Source organism: Petaurus breviceps, unplaced genomic scaffold (assembly GCF_028583685.1).
Source record: "Petaurus breviceps papuanus isolate PSGF00001 unplaced genomic scaffold, PetGlider_PUasm1.0 208, whole genome shotgun sequence".
In the NCBI taxonomy this organism is placed as follows: domain Eukaryota; kingdom Metazoa; phylum Chordata; class Mammalia; order Diprotodontia; family Petauridae; genus Petaurus; species Petaurus breviceps.
Genome location: NW_027185852.1, coordinates 9,811,514 through 9,824,392, shown reverse-complemented (window position 1 = coordinate 9,824,392; position 12,879 = coordinate 9,811,514).

The window sequence follows — 12,879 nt, the reverse complement described above, 5'->3', positions numbered from 1 at the left end:
GTCAGTCAATAAACATGCATTCAGTTTCTACTATGTACTAGGTAACACAGTGCATAGAGTGCCATGCCTGGAGTCAGGAAGATCTATGTTCAAATTGCATCTCAAATGCTTATTAGCTCTGTGACCCTGAGCAAGTCACTTAACCCTGTTTAACTCAGTTTCCTCATCTGTAAAATGAGTTGGATAAGGAAATGACTAGTCAATCCAGCATCTTTGCCAAGAAAATCCTAAATGGGGTCATGACAAAAATGACTGAACAATAGAGCCTAGCAAGGCTCTGTACAAAGCACAGAGCATACAAGGAAAGGCAAAAACATGTTCCTGGCTTTCAAGGAGCTCACAGTCTAATGCAGGAGACCACAAGCAAGCAACTTTGGACAAACAAGATAAATTGGGGATTATTTAGCTTCCAGGTAAGTGAATTGGGGATAGTCTCAAAGAGAAGTCACAAAGACTAAGGAGGGTTAGGAAGACTTTGGGCAGAGCATGAGATGTTAGCTGAGACTTGAAGGAAGCCATAGAAACAGATAAGAGATGAGGAGGGAGAGAGCTTCAGGTAAGGGGGACAGCCAATGAAAATGTTAACAGTTGGGAGACCAACTCAATAGGAGATGCAAAGCACGGGAGAGAGAGCAGGCCTAGGGGTCCGAAAGAATGACCTGATCAGCAGATATGTCTGGAGAAAGCAGCATGAGGACACGAGGAGAAGACACAGGGCACCACTGCTGAAAGTGTGGATTGCTTCTCCTCTGAATATTCCCTATGTACAAACGTCTCTACTAGTGTGCTCTCTGCATTTGCCTGTTCTCCTTACCAACATAATTCATATTTTTGAGAGAGAGAGAGTACTTCAGGTTTTGGGGGAGTATATTTTGTAGCTATAGCACTTCTGCCATTTCAAGTAAATGCCTTTGTTTCAGCAAATTGTATCAACTGGATGACTCCAAATGCTGAATACAACGGTGGGGGCTTATGAGCTATTGTTTTAGGAGTGTAGACCCACAGAATACTTTGAAGTTGGAAGTCATAGTGGGGGACTGAAGCCACATGCTTTTGGGAAACCTCAGAAGGTTTTTTTTTCTATTTTTATAGATTTTGCATTTCCTTACCTTCTTGTCTGTTTTCATATTTTTTTCATACAAGGAAAATTAAATTCTCAGTGGCAGGGAATATATAGGTTTTGTTTCTGTATTCCCTCTGCTTAGCAGAGTGCCTGGCAACAATGGTAGGTGCTTAATAAATGTTTGTTGTTCAGAACATTAATTAAGTACCTATCTTTTCAGGTAGTGTGCTAGGTGCTGTGGTTACAATGACAAGAGCAAAGCCAACCCTCTTGTCAAAGTGATTATATTATACTGGGTGAGAACAGACATGTGTAAACATGTAGCAGGTGGTGCTTGAGTTGAGGTTTGAAGGAAGCAAGGGACTCTAAAAAGCAATGTGAGGAGGTGGTTCATTTCATGGAAGAGGGACAGTCAATGTAAGACTAGGAGGTGGGAGGAAGTTTGTTGCTCTCTATGGGGAACAGGAAGAATTATTTTTGAGATTCTGAGTCAAATAATGTTTGGGCTCAATGAAGGACCCTTCTAACCCCGGTGACCAATGGAATAGACTGGGCTGTCTGAACAGGTCTGTAAGAGTTGTTGGCACCGTGGATAAAGATCTGGCCTTAGATTCTGTAAGGTCTGCATACAAGTTCCAAGGCTGAGCCACACTGGCTGTGTGACTGGGCAAATCCCTTAAACTCTCCTTGTTCCCAGGAAAGTGGCAGAGAGGGTGTACATCTTTACTGAATGTTAACAGAAGTTCCTCACACTTTACTAGATCACAATCACAAGTCTTTTCCTCTGCTTCCTGCCCCACTCCTCAAAAAAAATATTCTGACAGTTCAGAAAGCCTGGGGAGGCATGGTGATAGCCCAGTGCCAGAAGTCACAAAACCACTGCTTGTCTTTCACTAGTGAGTATATTTGTGTGAGAGAATGCCTCAGGGTTGTTGGGGAGGGGATTTAATAGTTACTATTTTTAGTATTCCATTTTAGGAAATGCCTTTCTTTGTAGCTAATTGTGTTAGCTGGCTGACTAGCAAAGGTAAACACATCAGTGGGTACCCTGGAATTGTTTGGCCATCTCCTCATCTGTTGTCCCGGGGAAATTTCAGCATAACTGCAGCTTTAGACCGGGTCAATGACTGGATCTAACTGGCCAAAATTAGTGCTCCTAGGATTATGATATGTAATAATTTAAGGTTGCAAAGAACTTTACATATTTCATCTCATTTGATCCTCACAATGACTGTGTGTAGTAGGTGTTATTATTCCCACTTACAGATGAGGAAACTGAGTATGGAAGAAGCTGAGTGACTTGCCTGGGGTCATCCAGCTAATAAGCATTTGTGACAGGACTTGAAGTCAGGTTTTCCTGACTCAAACTCAAACACTGCATTGATGGTGCACCTGTGCCTATGGACTAACGAGTACTATGACAGTAAGGTGGTCACATGTTTACCTCAAGCATGATCAACCCAACTGCAAATTCCAGGAGGAAGGGAGGGCGCTCTAGCTTGGACTGAAGGCATACATGGACCTGAGGAAGCAATGCCAAGAATAGGATGTGAGTTTGATTGGGCTGTACGTAATAGCTGTGTTTTTCAAAGGCATCTCACAGTCTCTAAGAATCATTGAGGAAATGAGAAGCACAAGCAGAATTAATACTGGAGAGACACAGGGATCCCCCAACGGGCCTGCAGGGACTTGGTCCCTTGGGTCCTATGACTGGCTCCAAAGGGAGGGAACCAGTTAGCATTTCAGCTACTGCATGGAGATAGGGTCATGTCAAAGCACTTAGCACCACTGAATGTGGAGCGGGACTGTACGATTCTCAGAAATGCTTGAGAGTCCTCCCGATGCGGGATCCTTGCTGCAAAGTGGAAATGTAACTGAATCATTGAACATTAGAGCTGGGAGAAGCCTTAGAGACCATCAAAGACAACTCCCTCATTTTACAGGGGAGGGAGCTGAAGCCTGGGAGGGAAAGCAGTTTGGCCACTATCAGAGCTTCTTTGAGCTGGAAAGGACCACAGGGTCCTTCAATCTGGACACTTACCGAGCGCAGACACCCACTGTCATGCACCTGATGAGAGGTCTCCAAACATCTGATGGAAAACCTTAATTGAACCCACGTGGGAGCATGCAGGGCTTCAGAGCCATCTCTGTTCTGCCACTTATGGCCCATTTTCCACTCCAGAGCATGGCCACACTGGCCTCTTTGCTGATCCTCACACACGGCCCTCTATTTCCCACTCAGATGCCTGGAATGCATCGCCTCTGCACCTCTGCCTCTTAGACATGGGGCCGGTCAATGGGGAGCTGATTTCACCCACTTTCTAAGCTTTTCATCCCTTTTCTGTAAAGCATCATTAGCTTCCCAGAGCATCTCTCATCGGCTCCTTTGGAGGGCTCATAACCTCCTTCTGGTCGGTCTTTGGAAGAGCCGGCAGTTTTCAGGTGTTCTGGGCTGGGGCTGGGGGCTTATTCTTTTTTTTTTTGATGTGAGACAAGAATGCAGGGTCCTTGTGAGGGGATGGTTAGTGGAGTAGAAGGTACAGGGAGCCATGCATCTGGGAATTACCAAGATGTGTAGTGCAAGGTGAAGTCTGAGATCATAGACGCAACTATGCCAGAGTCAAGGCCAGGAGTCTATAGTGTCAACCAAAGCAGAGACCAAAGCAAGGCATCAAATGATCCCTGAGAATCAGGCCTCTACCCAAACTAGGAGGAATTAATCATTTAATAAACATTAATGTCATACATGCCAATCACTAAGGAGACAAATACAAAAGTGAAACATTCTCAGCTCTCAAGGAATTTGTATTCTTTGGGGAGAGTCAACATGTACACATACAAGTAGAAAAAAGCACACAGAATAAATACAAGATTGATTTGTGTTGGTGGCCCTAGCAACTTGGGAAAGTGGAAAATACTGTCATGTAGGAGGTTGTGCGTGAATTGAGCTTTGAAGGAAACTAGAGAGTCTAAGGGGACAGGGATAAAGAAGGGAAGGATGGCGGGTGGAAGGAAGGGAGGAAATGAAGGAGCAAGAAGGGAGGGAGGGAGGAGGATGGAACAGAGGAAGAAAGGACATTCCAAAGCAGGAAGGTCAGGAGGAAAATGGCATAGAGGAGGGATATTAGGCATCCATCCCTGGCAGTTGGTCTCATGTAAAATCTCAGCCCTAGGAAACATCCTTTCACAGTAAAATTGTGCTAATCCTACTGTGGTATTCGAAAGACTGTCACCCGGATGTGGGATTGGACTTACAGGATCATAGCATCTTAGTTGGGCCATTGATTCCAATCTATTCCTTTTGTAGTTGTGGAAACTTATTTCCATAGACTTAAGTGACATGTCAAGGGTCACACAGCTAGGCAATTTCTAAGGTGGGATTTGAACTCAGGTCTTCCTGAATTCATGTTCTGTGCTTTATCCACTATGCCACACTGTCTCCCTCATTCAGTCTGACTGCAAAGGGAAGAAGTGAGGGTAATGGGGTGGAAACTGGGAGGTGAATTTAGCTCAGGAAAAAGGCCAGAGCTTTCCCAAAGTGGGAAACTTTGGGGCACTCCTTGATGCCTCCAGGCACCACCTTTCATGAGGCAGCAAATGAGTTTCCCTCACTGGAGATTTCAAGGAAAGGGTGGGTGATGTAACGCCATGCACAGAAGCTTTCCAGAAGAATGTTACAGTGAGCAGCTTTTAATGTTCTGATTACACAGTATAGTGATCACTCTATTTATTCCATAACAAAAGCCAAACATCCATGGAAAATCAAGGTACAGCATTCACAATATTACAACTTATCACAGAAAATCACAACATAATATTCACAACAAAGTCTCAAAGTAAAATAGTCACTCTTAAGTTAACTCAGTTACTAATCAGCAGTATCAAAGTACACAGTCAAAGTCTTCCACTCTTGGGGCAAAGACTTGATTAACTCAATCAGTCACTTATCAGTAACAATATCTCAGAGTACTCAAAGTACAATTAATCACTTATTCAGCAAAGTCTTACTAAGTATCATACACAAAACCCTCCACCCCTTAGGTCACTAGTAAACTACAATTCCATAATTACTCAGTACCCAAGGAGAGGTATTTTCATCTTGACTTGGGGCCTATTCTCAGATTCCCTGGATCCCTTTCCATGGTCCCAGATTCTACCTGGATTCACCAGACTGTCACCTGGGTTCAATGGCAGACAGCTCCCAGTTCCTTGACCAGCTCTCTGGGCAGGTCCTGCTCCACACTGAAGTTCACAGGGTTTGGTCCATGTCAGATCCTTCACCATTTCTGCTCCAGGGAATTCAAGGCTCAATCAAGCCACAGAAAAAACAAAGTCTCAGTATCCCAGTCATGCTTCAGTCACCTGGGATCCTGGCTCCTGGCTCCTGGGCTCCAGGGCTCTGGGGCTCCTGGCTCCAGGCTCTGGGCTCCTGTTCAGAAGAAGCTCCACCTCCACAAGTTTTCAGGACTCAGTTCTCCATTCTCTCTTCTGTAGCTGGTCTGCCACCAGATCTCAGTCTCAAGGAAATTCTGACTGTGCCTCTCTGGGGCTTGTCCTTATATACACACAGCCTGTTTCAGCCAACCCCTTCCTGTTATATCAGTAACAGGAGACAGGAGTGTGATAGTAATGGAATAGAAAGATCCCCCTGTATTGGCTTGGTTTTCAAATTGATTGTGTTAAAACCCAGAGCTTGTTAATCCCACCTGTGGGATGGACTTGTTGACTTGAAAAGAGAGTCCCGAACTGGGAGGAGCTGGTGACATAGATTTGGAGAGACACAAGAGAGAGGCAGAAAAACTTTTTGAAAGCAGCACCCTTGTGGAGGCAGAAAGAGAGACTGAGAGCATTGCTGAGGGCCACTTTGAATTGCCCTAGACTTTTGAGACCTGCCCTGGGAGCTGCCAAGGACTGAGGAGACATGGCTGTTTTGCTGGTACTTTGTCTGTCTGTTTTGATGTTGTTTTGCCAGATTTTTCCACTGGTGAAGGACAGTCCTTTTGTTGAAGAAGTCCTGGAACTTGGCTGTTGCCTAAGAGCTCCCGAGACTGTCCTGCAGACAGAGAGTGAATACTGTCCACTGGTGAAGGACAGTGCTGTTGTTGCAGGGGTCTGGGAACCTTTCTGTTGGTTCAGAGCTCCTGAGACTGTCCTGCAGACAGAGAGTGAATACTGTCCACTGGTGAAGGGCAGTGCTGTTATTGCAGGGGTCTGGGAACCTTTCTGTTGGTTCAGAAGCCCTGAAGAAGGATTTTCTTGTTGTATGTTTACAGAAATCCTGGGAGAGGGTTTTGCTAATGTTTTCAGGGGTTCTAGGACTGTTCTACAGATAGAGGATGAATTAATGAAGAGACTGGCAATGTATCTTGTGGCCTTGCTAAGCCTTGTCTCCCCAGGAACTAAGATTGCTGAGAACTTGCCTGTGTCAAAATGAAGAAAAGAACTCCATTTGGGTATTAAGTGCTGTGCTTAAACTTGATGTAACTCTGGGGTAGATTTAATTGTGATCCAGGGGTGGGGAACTTTTGACCTTTTTGTGTTCTATGGTTGAACAAATGAATGTACTTTACTTATGTTTGGAAACTAATCTCCATTTGAGAAGAGGGGCTTTGTGGTAGACTAAATGAACGTACAGCCTAGGGGTGGAGTAGTGTTTAGAACAGGGACTTTGTAATTGATTGAATGAATGGAAGGTCCTGGGGTGGGGTAGTACTTGGAGATTATTTAATCACACTTAGTAAATGCTGTATTTGGAATGATGTCATGTTTTGATCTTCTCTGTTCATTGGTTACTGAATAAAATGGAGAGCACCTATGCTGGTATTTTGAACCTTGGGAAGTTGCCTTTCCTTGGCATTACATTACATTATGGCGTAGTCGGCAAGGAGTACAAAGCATAGTGCCTCTGTTTGTTCCAGGATCCATGGCCATTTAGATTGAGATTGTAAGGCCAAGGATCCTGGAGGGGTGGAATGTGATAGTAATGGAATAGAAAGATCCCCCTGTATTGGCTTGGTTTTCAAATTGATTGTGTTAAAACCCAGAGCTTGTTAATCCCACCTGTGGGATAGACTTGTTGACTTGAAAAGAGAGTCCTGAACTGGGAGGAACTGGTGACATAGATTTGGAGAGACACAAGAGAGAGGCAGAAGAACTTTTTGGAAGCAGCACCCTCGTGGAGGCAGAAAGAGAGACTGAGAGCATTGCTGAGGGCCACTTTGAATTGCCCTGAACTTTTGAGACCTGCCCCCTGAGCTGCCAAGGACTGAGGAGACATGGTTGTTTTGCTGGTACTTTGTCTGTTTTGATGTTGTTTTGCCAGATTTTTCCACTGGTGAAGGACAGTCCTTTTGTTGAAGAAGTCCTGGAACCCATCCCTTGTGTTTCCCCAATTGAGGCTTGATCAGTTACTAAGTGCTAAGTACCTGCTACTTTTGCCAACACAAAGGGATCTTCAAATTCAAAATTACATTACCATTACAGGTGACCACAAGCTGGGAATGTTGCAGATGAGATACTTATTCAAGTATGAAGTAGAGCTAAAAGACAACTCTCCACTGTCTAATGGGACAGTGGAGTCCTGGACAAGGGGCCAGAAGTTTGGCATGGAGGCTGAAGCATTCAGCCCCATCTTGTCCGGCCAGGTCATTTAAACCACAAGGACAGAGAATGCGTTCACTGAGATAGAAAGGGGTGAACATTAGGAAGGGAGGATAAATATTACTCCTGAATTACCATGAATGCAATCTTTAAAAAAATGATTGATTTGAATTATCCATAAAATGCTTTTCAATTTCAAGAATTAATCAGTAGGAAGCAATAGGAGCTTCAAGCTTAGCCATTGAAAGGGAATCAGACAGGATGTGAAATACCAGCGCTCTGGTTTTCTAGACAAAAAAAGCACAGCTATATGCTCTGTACTGATGCTCCTTCCCCAGAGCAGGTCATTGGTGGTTGGAGGACTGTGTGCAAGAACAAAGCATAACAGAATCACTGGGGGTCATGGTGAAAGTGGAAACAATGCCCTAAAAAGCCAAAGAATCCCCTCCCTTGGTACAGTGCTTAGCAGCCCACAGCACCAAAGAATTGAGATCTGGCAGAGACCTTAGCGATAATGCCCTTTCATCCTGCCTTTTACTGATGAGGATGCTGAAGTCTAGGGAGGTTAATGACTTTGTTCATCATCATATATGCAATGAATAATGATTTAAATGTGGGTTCTCTGTTCAAATTCTCTTGTTCTTTTTAAAACCCCCAAGCAATATCATGGCTTTAATGATATCATATTATATACTCAGTGCTGGTAGGATGTAGGCAAGGTAGGTCAGAGGAACTAGACCTTAGAGATCACTCAGGTCAGTGTTGTCATTTACTACGAAGAAGCCAAAAAGAGGTTCACTGGCTGGCCAAAGTCACAAGAGAATAAGTGGTACATTGCACTCTCTTCCCATTTTGTAGAAGAGAAAACTGACATTTGGAGAAATTAAATGACTTTCCCAAGTTTACATCATTGTCATCATCATCGTCATCATCATCACCATCATTGGCTAGAATTTACATGGTGATTTAAGGTTTTCAAAGTGTTCTGCAAATATCTCATTTATCCTCACAAAACCCTGTGAGGTTTAGTGCTATTATTATCCCCATTTTATGGATGAGGAAACTGAGGCAGAGAGAAGTTAAATGACTTTCCCAGAGTCACATAGGTAGTTTAATGTCTGAGCCATGATTTTAACACAGTTCTTTTTGAGCCTCCATTTACTGCACTGCCTACCTGCCTTGTTAAAAATGAACAGAGTGGGGCGGCCAGGTAGCACAGCGAGTAAGAGCCCCGGCTCTAGTGTTGGGATGACCTGGAGATCGAATCCCAGGCCCAGACACTTAGCACCCACCCAGAAACACCTGGCCGTGTAATCTTGAGCAAGTTACTTAACCCCGATTGCTTTAAAAAAAAAAATGAACAGAGACAGAAAACAAAGTCACTTGTCTGAACTTCAAGTCTAATGACATTCTGTCACCTTGAGGGAGAAGGGAAGCTTCTTTCCTCATGCCATCTAGTTCTAGCTCCCACGAAGGAATAGGGAAAATAGGGACAAGAGGATAAGATATGCAGAACCCAGAATTTGTTAAGCTGAATCCAGGGAAGTGAAATTTCTTTCTCTTTAATTTTTTTAAATAGATTAATTAAGTTTTATTAATTAATTTATTTTTATGGCTTCATTTCATGACTTTCCGGGAGTCCAATAATTTTTAAATGATCTCTTCTGTATCTATTTTCCAGGTCAGTGGTTTTTCCAATGAGATATTTAATATTTCTTCTGTTTGTTTTTTTTTTTTGTTCTTTTGGCTCTGTTTTATAATTTCTTGATTTCTTATAAAATCATTAGCTTCCATTTGCTTGATTCTAGTTTTTAAGGAATTTATTTTTTTCAGTGATCTTTTGAATACCCTTTTCCATTTAGACAGTTCTGCTTTTTATGGCATTCTTCTCCTCATTGACTTTTTGGACCTCTTTTGCCTTTTGGATTAGTCATTTTTTATTTTTATTTTTTGCTTTTTGGAGGGAAATTGGGGTTAAATAACTTGCCCAAGGTCACACGGCTAGATTTTTTTGTGTGGATGTTAAGTGTTTGAGGCCAGAACCAAACTCGGGTTTTTTTGTGTGGATGTTAAGTGTTTGATGCCAGAACCGAACTTGGGTCCTCCTGACTCCGGGGCCAGCGCTTTACTCACTGCGCCACCTCGCCTCCCCTGATTAGTCTATTTTTAAAGTGTTATTTTCTTGAGTATTTTTTGGGTCTCCTTTAGCAAGCTGTTGACTTTTTTATGATTTTCTTACATCACTCTCTTTTCTCTTCCTAATTTTTTTCTACTTCTCTTACTTGATTTTCAAAATCCTTTTTAAGCTCTTCCATGGCCTGAGACCAATTCATATTTTTCTTGGAGGTTTTTGATGTACGATCTTTGACTTTTTTGTCTTCTTCTGGCTGTATATTTTGATCTTCTTTGTCACCAAAGTAAGATACTATAGTTTGTGTTTTTATGTTGTTTGCTCATTTTCCCAGCCAAATACTTGATTTTCTAACTCTTTGTCAAGGTAGGACTCTGCTTCCAGTGGGGAATGGGAGTGGAGGTAGGAGTGAGTGTATTGTCCCAACCTTCAGGGATTTTGTGCAGCTGTTTTCAGAGACACTTCTAGGGACCTGTATATTTTCAGTTCTTCCAAGGTGGTATGATCCAAGGAGAGTTGCTTAATTCTTTCCTGGCCTATGGTCTTGTCTGCAAGTGACCACAAGCCCTCTTTTCACCTTGGAACTCTGAGGAGGATTCCCTCTCCACCACAGCCACAATCTCTGGCACTCCAACTCTCCTCCTCACCCCAGGACCGCCACCCACAGTTGCAGCCAAGACCCAAGGTGCCAGCAAAGAGATCCCTGCAATCCCCATCTAAACAGCCACTTGATCCCCATACTATCTATGGGCCCAGAGCTCTGGAAGCATCCTCTGCTACTGCCACCACTGCCATCACCACCACCTCAATTTCTTTCTCTTTAGTTCCATATGCACCCCATCACTCATGGGCCCCCCAAAAAGGTACCCATATTTAAGGTCTTTTGTGGGTTGGAAATCCTCTCTAAACTATAGCTCATGGGCCTCCACTAGTATGTCTTACTGATCAACAAGAGAAAATACTTAGTTCAAAACAAAGGCATTTGATGTAGCAAAGTAATTAAAATATCAACAGAAGATCCCCTTCATTAACTTTTCCATAAGTACACAGACCCCAATGGGAAGAATAGAACTCCATATGGAATTCATGAGGCTTTCAGACATGGGAACATCACATTATGATCACTACACACATGTTCCCTGAAAGGCCCTAAAATTTCTGGAAGAATTCCAGGCATCCAAACAATGAATGGAAGGCATCCCAGCTGCCTCAGATGGTACCATCCAGCAGAGTGGGAGACACTGAGGATGGATAAAGGAGAAAGATGGAGCCTGGGGGAAAAGAATCCAAAAGCTATACTGACTAGTCTTCAACAGTTACTTCTTCAGCCCTGGGCAAAGGAAAACAGTTTGTGCTGTCCCTGGAGAGCAGGGAGTTGGGCAATTGGACAACTTTTTTATTTTGATTTAATGTTGGAACTGGAATGTGGGGATGAGTGCTTGGATGCACCTATGTAGAATTATGGGTGATTTGGAAAGTTCTGCTCCTGAAACATGTTACTTGGGTACCCTTTAGTTTTATTTTTTCATTACATTTTTTTTCAATTAATATACATTTAATTCCTCTCCATCCAACTGTTAACCCGTATTAAGGAGGGGGGAAAACCCTTGTAGTGAATATTTATATAGCGAAGCAAAAAAAAATCCCACATTGGCAACATCTAAACACATGTTTCTTATTCTGCATCTTGAATCTATTAACTGTCTGTCAGGAGTTGGCTAGAATATTTAATCAATCCTCTCGAATTGTAGTTGGTCACTATATGGATCACTAAGTCTTTCACAATTGCTCAGTTATACAATGTTGCTATTAAAATATAAATTGTTTTCCTGTTCCTTCTCACTTCGCTCTGTATCAGTTCATACAAGTCTTTCTATATTTCTCTGAACCCATCCCATTCATCACTTCATAAAACACAATGTATTCCAGGACATTAGTATACCATAATTTATTCAGTCATTCCTCAATTAATGGATATACCCTAAGTTTCTAGTTCTTTTCTATCCCTTCCCACCCCCAACAAAAGAGCTGCTAAGATATTTTTGTACATTTGTGCCTGTTTTCTCTTTCTTTGATTTCTTTGGGGGTATACAGGTCTAGTATTGATATTGCATTGTCAGTGTTTAAGTGAAGCTTAGTCACTTTGGGGGGCATAGTTCCAGATGGCTAGAATACCCTGTAGTTTTGAATCAAATTATGCAATATTTTCTCTCTCTCTCTCTCTCTCTCTCTCTCTCTCTCTCTCTCTCTCTCTCTCTCTCTCCCTCTCTCCCTCTCTCCCTCTCTGTTTTTGTTAGAGACATATAGTGAAAAGAATGCTATGTTTGGAATCTGTTTGAATCCCAGCTCAGCCTTGGACACCTGTGTGACCTTGGACAAGTGACTTATCCTCTCTGGGTCCCAGTTTCCTTATGTGTAAAATGCAGGGTTTAGGCTGAATCATTTCAAATGTCCCTTCCAGCTCTAAATCCTATGACCCTATGGAATATGGCAGCTATGAGTCATTCATCAGTGTACTGAAAGCTTGAAGGGACCTCAAAATTGCAGAATCAGTGGTGGATATAGCATGGGATTTCATCTAGTTCCATCCATATATGAACAGTCATGCCCTTTGTAATAACCTTGACAGGAATATTATAACCAGTCTTTCCTTGACAACCTCCAGTTATGGGAAACCCACTACCTTCAGGCAACCTAATTCACTGGAAATGGCCAATTATTAATAATTTTTATTTCCTAATAAGAACCTTAGCCTGTCTCTTTGTAACTGTGGCCCTCTGAGGCTTAGCAGAAGGAATCTAATCTTTCTTATCACTGCCCTTTAAGAAATCATCTGTTTCCCTATCTTTAAGTGTGTAAACCTTTTCCATTTTATTTGTTCAAGCCTGCATAATATGCATATATGGTGACATAGTAGATAGATATTGGACATGGGGTCAGGAAGATGAGTTCAAATCCAGCCTCAGAGGCTTATTAACTGTGTGCAAGTACTCGCCGCTGTCTGTCTCAGTTTCCTCAACAGTAAAATGGGGATAATGATGCCACCTACTCCCAAGTTCCTTGTCAGGCTAAAATGAGATAATAC